We start from the raw sequence: 7,831 nt of genomic DNA, 5'->3' as shown, positions 1-7,831 counted from the left end.
ATCACAACTGTTGTATATGCTGCTGCTGCGGAAGGGCAGGGGGGTGCTGGAGTCTGCTGAGCATGGTTTTGCTCGGGTCTGTTTTGGGCAGAGCCAAACAGACCACCCAACTGCCTGAGACCGCCTAAAACTTCCTCCTCAGTGAGCTTAGTGCCAGCAGCCTGCTGGGCGGAGAAGGCCTGTTCTGTTCTGGGTGAACCCTGTTCCGAACCCTGTCCCTGGATGATGAAGACTAGAAGTTGTGGATCGCTGAGCTGGTTGCAGAGTAAACTGAGAGAGGCTGCTGCAGAGAGTTAACAATAAACAGCCTGGCCTTTCCGGAGGTGAGGACCTCCCCACGAGAACATGCCTCTAGCAAAGGCCCTCCATCATCCCTCTCAGAAGAGAAGAGGAAACACAGGAGGAAGTGCTGGTGCAGAGCCCCAGTTCCTACTCCACGGATGTGAAATGCCCAGGAGGCTATAAAGTCACCATGGTCTGGCCGTGCACAGACAGTGGTTTGGGTTGTTGGCTGCTCCATGGTTCTCTGCCAGATACTGGAGGAAAAGCAAGGCTTCCAGAAGGATGTCCCTTTAGAGGGAAGCAGCCCTGAAGGTACCTGAAGCAAGATGAGTGGGACACCATCCCGATAAACAATTTGGATACCAAAACAAACAAACAAACAAACAAACAAACAAACAACACCTGGAAGCTGCAGTAGATTTAAGGGCCTGAGACTTGAAAGTATTTTTTAAAAGCAATTGGAACACCTGCTTGAGAAGTCACCTCTATTGCCCCGGCACTGCACTTTGTAACGGACCTCTGGAGGCGAGAAGTCCACTTGGATATATTCCTGCAGGAGTCCTGGCACCAAGGGTACCGTCCAGCATGGGGTTTGAACCACTTATCAGAGCCTGGGCTCCACAAACCGAGCCCACGAAACTGAGGAAGCTAAGTCCAGCAGAGTTTGCCAAGACCTCCGTGGCCGTGGTTCTTTGTAAGGAGCTGGCAGGTGGCAGGTGACAGGCAGGGAGGCAGCTGGAGAAAGAATGCTGACTTCACTGGGATCCACAAATGACTCCTGAGAAAGTCTGGGTGGCTTAGAAGGCGGAGGAGTTGAGATTTAAGAAAGCTGCTTGCCTGCTGTGCAATAAAATAGTTACCTGAGGAACTATTTCCCGAGCTTGAGGGAAGTTTGATGGGTGGCAGTTGATGTTTCGCTCCCTTTTCCAATACTGAAGACTGAACGGATCATTCTCAGGCTGGCCTGTTTCTCCTGGAGAAAGGTGATGCAGACGCGCTGAGCCGCTGGAGCTGTGCGGCGTCGGGACGGCAGGTTTGGCTTCATTCTGGAGCAATCCCTGCATTGATGGATGCCCCTCTCAGCATCAGTCCTTGGTCCACGGTCTCTGGAGAAGTGGGATGCGGACACCTGGCGATCACCTTCTTCACCTTCTCCACACAGCAGTGTGGAGTGGACACCGAGTGACTACTCATGGGGTCAGCTTTGCTTTCTGCTCCCAGTGACCAGTTTCATGTTCAAATACGTGATCATCTTCCCCATCACGGGCTGCCAGACTGGCGGATGGGAGACATCAGATTTGATAGACTTTTCCACTTTAATGTATTTCTCTACATCCAGTTCAGAGAGTACGACCAGGTTACAGGGGCTCCATTTCCGCATAGCTATGCAAATTCCTGCTTTAGAAATTTTGAAGGCATAATTCTGACCTGCATTCATTTTCTTTTTTTTTGTATCAAGTAACCTTTGCTGAGGAGGAGGTGGGTGATGAGGTAGGTCCTGTGGTGGCTTTAGAGAGGAACTAGACTATTTCTTGAAACACCGGTTCATCTTTTCTTTGTGGAGCAGACTGTCGGCAGCGCAGGTTCTGGCTACAGAAGGGTCAAGGTGGTGGTTCAGTTGCAGCTAAAATCAGCAGGCTCCCAAGCAAAAGTCCATCTTCCAGGGTCCGTTTATGGTTAGTATTTGTTATTGGATGTGCGTCCCAGGTTAAAATCTGCATTGTTGGACGTAAGTGAATACGTTTACTTTGGTAACCAGGAGATTTCCTATTATTAGTTGGCCACTAGCCACCCTTTTCTTATGACATGTCCACAATGAAAAGGATTAACCTGGGATTATTCTAGGAGAGCAACCAAAATAGGAGGTTATTCTTCCTGCATCCACATATTCAAGCAATTCCTATTTTCTATAAGGCAAATGGTCTCAGAATCTGAGCCATTTATTTTCCCCTGGACCATCAGAGAATCTCTCTCATTTCCTGGGTACAGGTTGGCCACTAAACATGACATGTCTTTTGCATGACAAGCTTTTCTAACAATTTCACATTTCTTCTTAATTTAACTTCAGGCTCTTTTTCACCTTCTTCAATATATGTCATAAAGTTTTTGACATGCAGATTTTTTCCACTTAGATAAGCAGTTCCTTTTGGAGGACTCTGTCAGGCACCTTCAGTGACTTCCTTTGTACGATCCAAAGCTAGTTCGGAAGCTTTCATTGTAGAAAACAGGTCCACAAGGAAGAGAAGATGTCTGACTGTTGAAACTAGAGTACAGGTGACTAGGCCCAGGGCAGGGGATAGGGACTGCAGAGTTAATGCTTAATTGGTACAGAGTTTCTATTTGGGGTGAAGTCTGGTGAAAACCACGCCTTTAATATCAGCCTTATTGTACGCGCAGGCCACCACTGCACGGGGCTTACGACGGTGCTGCTGAGCCCAGCTGCATGCAACGTGCCAGGCTTGGCTCTGCATAGGCAGCTACACACCCGCCCCTCAGCTGAGTGGTCTCATGGTGCTGCGGCCAGTGATTTTTGACAAGAATGCCAAGTCCGCTCCATTGGGAAGGAACAGCCTCTTCAACAAATGGTCCCGGGAAAACCGGATGTCCGAATGCAAAAGAACTATATACAAGACACCGTATACAGGAATGAACTCAAAATGGATCAAAGATTTAAATATAAGAACCCAAACTAAGAAACTACTAGAAGAAAACATAGGGACATATCTTCAGGACCTTGTGTTAGGTAATGGGGTTTTTGGAATCGACACCCAAAGCACGAGCAACAAAAGAAAAAAAATAGATAAATGGGACTTCATTAAAAAAAAATTACATCAAAGGACGTGACCTACAGAATGGGAGAAAATATTCCAATAAGGGTTTATTATCCAGAATATGTATAGAAACTCTACAACTCCAATACAAAATGACAACCCAGCTTTTAAAAAATGGGCATAAGACTTGAATAGACATTTTTCCAAAGACAAACAAATGGCCAAAAAAGCACATGAAAAGATGCCATTACAGAAACGGAAATCAAAACCACAGAGAGATACCATTTCACATCCACTAGAATGGCTACTAAAAAAAAAAAAAAAGAATAAGTATTAGAAAGGATGTGGGAAAATAGGAACATTCATTCATGTTGGTAGAAATGAAAATTGTGCAGCAGCTACAGAAAACAGTTTGGTCGTTCCTCAGAATGTTAAGTATAGAACTGTCGCATGACCCAGCAACCCCACTTCTAGGATACATTCAAAATAAATGAAAGCAGAGATTAGACAGATATTTGCACACCGACATTTACAGCGGCATTATTCACAATTGCCAAAAAAGATGGAAGCAACCTAAGTGTCCATCAACCCATGAGATGGATTAAAAATGTGGTATGATCATACCATGGAATATTAGTCGTAAAAAGGAAAAATGGATGGAACGTGAAGATGTCATGTTAAAAAGTGAAATAAAGAATGGAATGATATTTAAATGTTTTGTTTGTTAATTTTTTTAATTAATAAAAAAAGTTAAAAAAAAAAGTGAAATAAGCCAGACACAAAAGGGCAAATATTGTATGATCTCACTGATATGAAATAATTAGAATAAACAGGTTCATAGAGTCAGAAACTAGAATACAGGTTACCATGGGCTGGGGTGGGGGTGGGGAATGAGGGTTAATGTTTAATTGGCGCAGAGTTTCTGTTTAGGGGGATAGAAAAGTTCTGGTAATGGGTGGTTGTAATGGTAGCACAACATTGCGGATGTAATTTACGTCACTGAACTACATATATGGATGTGTTTCAAAAGGGATGTTTTAGTTTGTATATATGTTAATTGAATAAAAAAAAAGAAAATCCATAGGACTATACAACACAGTGAAATCTAATGTAAACTATGGACTATAGTTTATAGTATAATTATAGTAATATTGTTTCATCAATTATAACAAAGGTACCACACTAATGCAAAGTGTTAATAAAAGGGAAAACTGTGAATGTGAGGGGGGTATATGGGGATTCTGTTTTTTTCTGCATCCTTTTTCTGTAAATCTATAACTTCTGTAATAATAATCATTAAAGAATCCCATCCACCCCCCAAGGTGTGTTAGCAGCAATAGCCACCAAAGTTGCCCAGACACACACACACACACACACACACACACACACACATATATTCAAATATGTCATCCATTAAAATTCCAGTTCTACAAACTTGTTCTAAAATTGCCCAAAGGACATGGAAACTAGCCCTCCTTTGAAGATGCGTGCTTTTTGGAAGTAACGCCTCAGCCAACATCTGGTGTCCTGGTCTCTGGACTGGAGGGGAGGCTGCGTCTGGCCTCCTGCCCTCTGGTGGGGCTAGCGTTGGCTGGGAGGAGCCATCCTTGCTTTGCCAGTGCCTGTCTTGGGGTGGGGGTTGGTGGGGTTGTGGGAGGCTTTGGGGTAGGGGTCCCATGGTGGGATAGCTCCCCCTATTTAAGGCCTCCCTTCCAAGGGTGTTCCCTGCTCACCCCCTTTCCCCCACTGCTCCCCCTCCCCCGGTGCCTGGAGCCCTGCCAGCTGACTGGCCTTGGTAGAGAAACATCTTTCACAACAGAAAGCAGGATGGCTTCCTGGAGGAGGATGATTTTAAATTGGGTCAGTGGGCTGAGTCCTCCTCAGGGGCAGCCTGGGCATGCGCTCCGCCTTGGCCCTGTGCAGAGCTCCTTCTCTCCCCTCACCTTTCCCTGCCCACAAGATAGACAGCCCCTGGCCACCAGGCCCCACCATGCCGGCTGCCTCCTTATCCCCTTAACACATCGCTGTGTGCCAGGGAAACTGCCTTTACGAGGTGGTCATCCAGGTAAGCCCCGGTCAGGGCTGGCATTCCTGGCAGCCTCCCGGTGGCGGCTGCTACCACGGATCCCTGACCTGCTGCGAAGCCCCTGTGATCCTGCATCGCACATGCTTCCCACAGCCCTGCTCTGAGGAGCAACAGCCCTGTTTACAGACTGGGAAACTGAGGCTCAGAGACACCTGTGCCATGTCCGGGCCATGGGGGGGCCCACTGTGGCTGTGCAGCCAGGAGGGGCCCCTGTCCCTGCCCCAGCAATCGTGAAGCCATGTGAGTGGGGGTGCGGGTGGGGGGTGGGCCATCAGCTTCTGCCCTTCGGCACCGTGGGCCCCAGCCCCCTGCCCCCTGTGCCCACTTGGTCCCCTGTGTACCCCCGTGTCATTGCCCCTGCATCAGCTGTTTCCTGGGGCCCTCTCAGATGCCAGCCTGGCAGTGCCTGCTCTAGCATGAGGGAGGACAGAGCCCGGTGCTGCCTTAAGTGGCTCCGTGGCCCAGTGGAGGGAGGGCTCTGCAGGACAGGCATCTAACCAGCCTGGGGCTGCGCTGCCTGGCAAGGACAGCTTCCTCAAAGGGGCCAGGGAGACAAGGAGGGGAGGGTGCTCCAGGCAGAGCGTGTGAGCAGAGGCAGTGCGGTGAGTAAAGCTGATGAATCTTCCCCCACTACTTGGGCCACCCCCTCCCCAGCCCTGGCCCCCAGCAGGGACCACCACCCCTATAGCCCCATGGGGCTAGGTCAGCATGATGGAGGCTACCGGGAGCCATGAGACTGTGGGGTCCAGAGCAGGGAGCCCAGAAGCCCCAACCCCCCAGGCTGAGGGCTCCTCTGTACAATCCCCCAAAAGGTCCAAGACCCCAGGCTGGGCCATGGGCCCCGGGTGGGCTGGAGCCAGGCTGGGGCTGGGCTGAGGAGGCCATGCTATGGCAAGGACAGATGTTTCCAGTTTGAGGGTTCCTGTGTCATAAATTGTTTGTTCCCCACCAAATCCTGTTTCCCATTAGGCAGGCTCTGGGAGACGGAGATTTCCTCGTTTGTCTGCACAGCTTGTGTGGGGACCCCTAATGAGCGCAGGGTGGGGTGCAGCAGGAAGGCTGGAGGCCTCCGTCAGGCACTGTGGATGCTTCTGTTCCCCACAGCTTCTGGCCTTCCACAGGCAGACCCTTGGGCCCTTCTCCTGGGAACTGTCCGTTGGCTTCCGAACAGCCCCGTTCAACTGCAGGGCCCTAGAGCTGAGACTCGGGAGAGCTCTGGATGGTGGTTCTCACGAAAAACCTGGCTCTGGCCTTCTCCTCCACCCCTGACTGGTTACCTGCCCACCCCACCTCCCACTTCCTTCTTCCTGAAAGAGGCCTGGTTTATATTCTGGTGTTCATTCTCCTCCACTCAGCTCATGCACTCCAGTTCCATCTCCTGGCTAGTTTGTCATGATGGTGGATCCTGCCCCTTGCCAATAATGGTTTAGGAATGGGGTGGGAAGTGAGTCTGGGCAGGAGAGAAGCCCCAGTCCTAAGGAGTGCTCTGGATGAGATCTTGTCTTGATGCCACACCTGGGGCTGTGACAATCCCTGTGGGACCATGAGGGGAGCCAGTCAGAGGGTGTCAAAACTATGGTTGGGCAGAACCTGGGTCCCTAGAGATGGTGTTGAGCTGCTGCACTAACTCTTTCTGGGGCTTTGTGTCATGTGAGATAATGCTAGCTATTATTTCTAAGCACTTACCATGTTCCAGAAACTGTGCTAAATGCTAACATTTTTCAAAAATATTTTTTGAGGTTGGGTATTGTTAGAGGTGTGGGGATACAGAAGTGCAGTAACCAGACATAAATCCCTGCCCTCAAGGGAATTTACATTTTTCATGCATTGTCATATTAGTTAAGATTTAAACAACAGGATAAGGAAAAATGGCAGATGTCATAGGCTTGTGCAGCACACTCTTGCCCCATGTGGCATGAACTCCTGATACTAGAGGCTGGAAAGCTAAAGCTTCATTATATAGAATCCCCTGAAGCTGAGATTATGCACAAAATGTGACTTTCCTCAAGCAGAACCATGTGGGTGAGACTTGGAAGGTGGGAGTGAGTTTGGGTGGATGGCAGTTGCACAGATGTTAAAGAGAGGCAGTGGCACATGGTTCCTCTTGAGCAGTTGTGAGGAGAATTTTTCAGGCATTATTATATTGGTGAGATTCATCTATGTGGTTGCATGCAGCTGGTTATTTGGCTTTCATTGTTGTATAACATTCCATTGTACAGATACACTGCTATTTATTTTTATATTATACTGTTGATGGTCTTTGTGGTGTTTCCAATTCTGAGCTTTTATGATTTATTCTACTATGAATGGTCTTGAAATTGCCTCTTAGTGCACAAATGTATGCATTTCTATTGGATATATTCTTAGCTCTGGAATTTCTAGGTCTTAGGGTTAGAGTGTCTTCAACTTTAATAGACAGTGCTGAAGTTTTCCAAAATGTTATCAATTTACATTCCTCCATGTAGTATATGAGAATTCCTGCTGCTCCACATCCTTGTCAACACTTAGTTTTGTTAGCCTTTTTAATTTAGCCATTCTTCTGGGTGTGCAATACCTCACTGTGGTTTAAATGAGCGTTTTCCTTTATTTGGACACCTTTTCATATGTTTTTGGCCAAGTGGGTATTTTTTTTAGAAATCTTTGTATCTCTTGACAATTTCTTAATTTTCTTTTTCTTACTAATTTGAGGAAT

The 7,831-nt window shown here is 47.7% G+C and overlaps 2 pseudogenes; one reads left to right on the top strand and one right to left on the bottom strand.

The window, feature by feature from the left end:
* The first annotated feature begins 345 nt into the window (after positions 1-345).
* On the top strand, positions 346-592 carry LOC143662414 (small ribosomal subunit protein eS27 pseudogene; annotated as a pseudogene).
* An 87-nt stretch (positions 593-679) lies between these two features.
* Positions 680-2,498, bottom strand: LOC143662413 (transcription factor SPT20 homolog pseudogene; annotated as a pseudogene).
* Between the last annotated feature and the right edge of the window lie 5,333 nt (positions 2,499-7,831).

This window comes from Tamandua tetradactyla, chromosome 18 (genome assembly GCF_023851605.1).
Source record: "Tamandua tetradactyla isolate mTamTet1 chromosome 18, mTamTet1.pri, whole genome shotgun sequence".
Lineage (NCBI taxonomy): Eukaryota > Metazoa > Chordata > Mammalia > Pilosa > Myrmecophagidae > Tamandua > Tamandua tetradactyla.
Note: the sequence above shows the minus strand (reverse complement) of the source record. Positions and strands in the feature narration are given on the sequence as shown.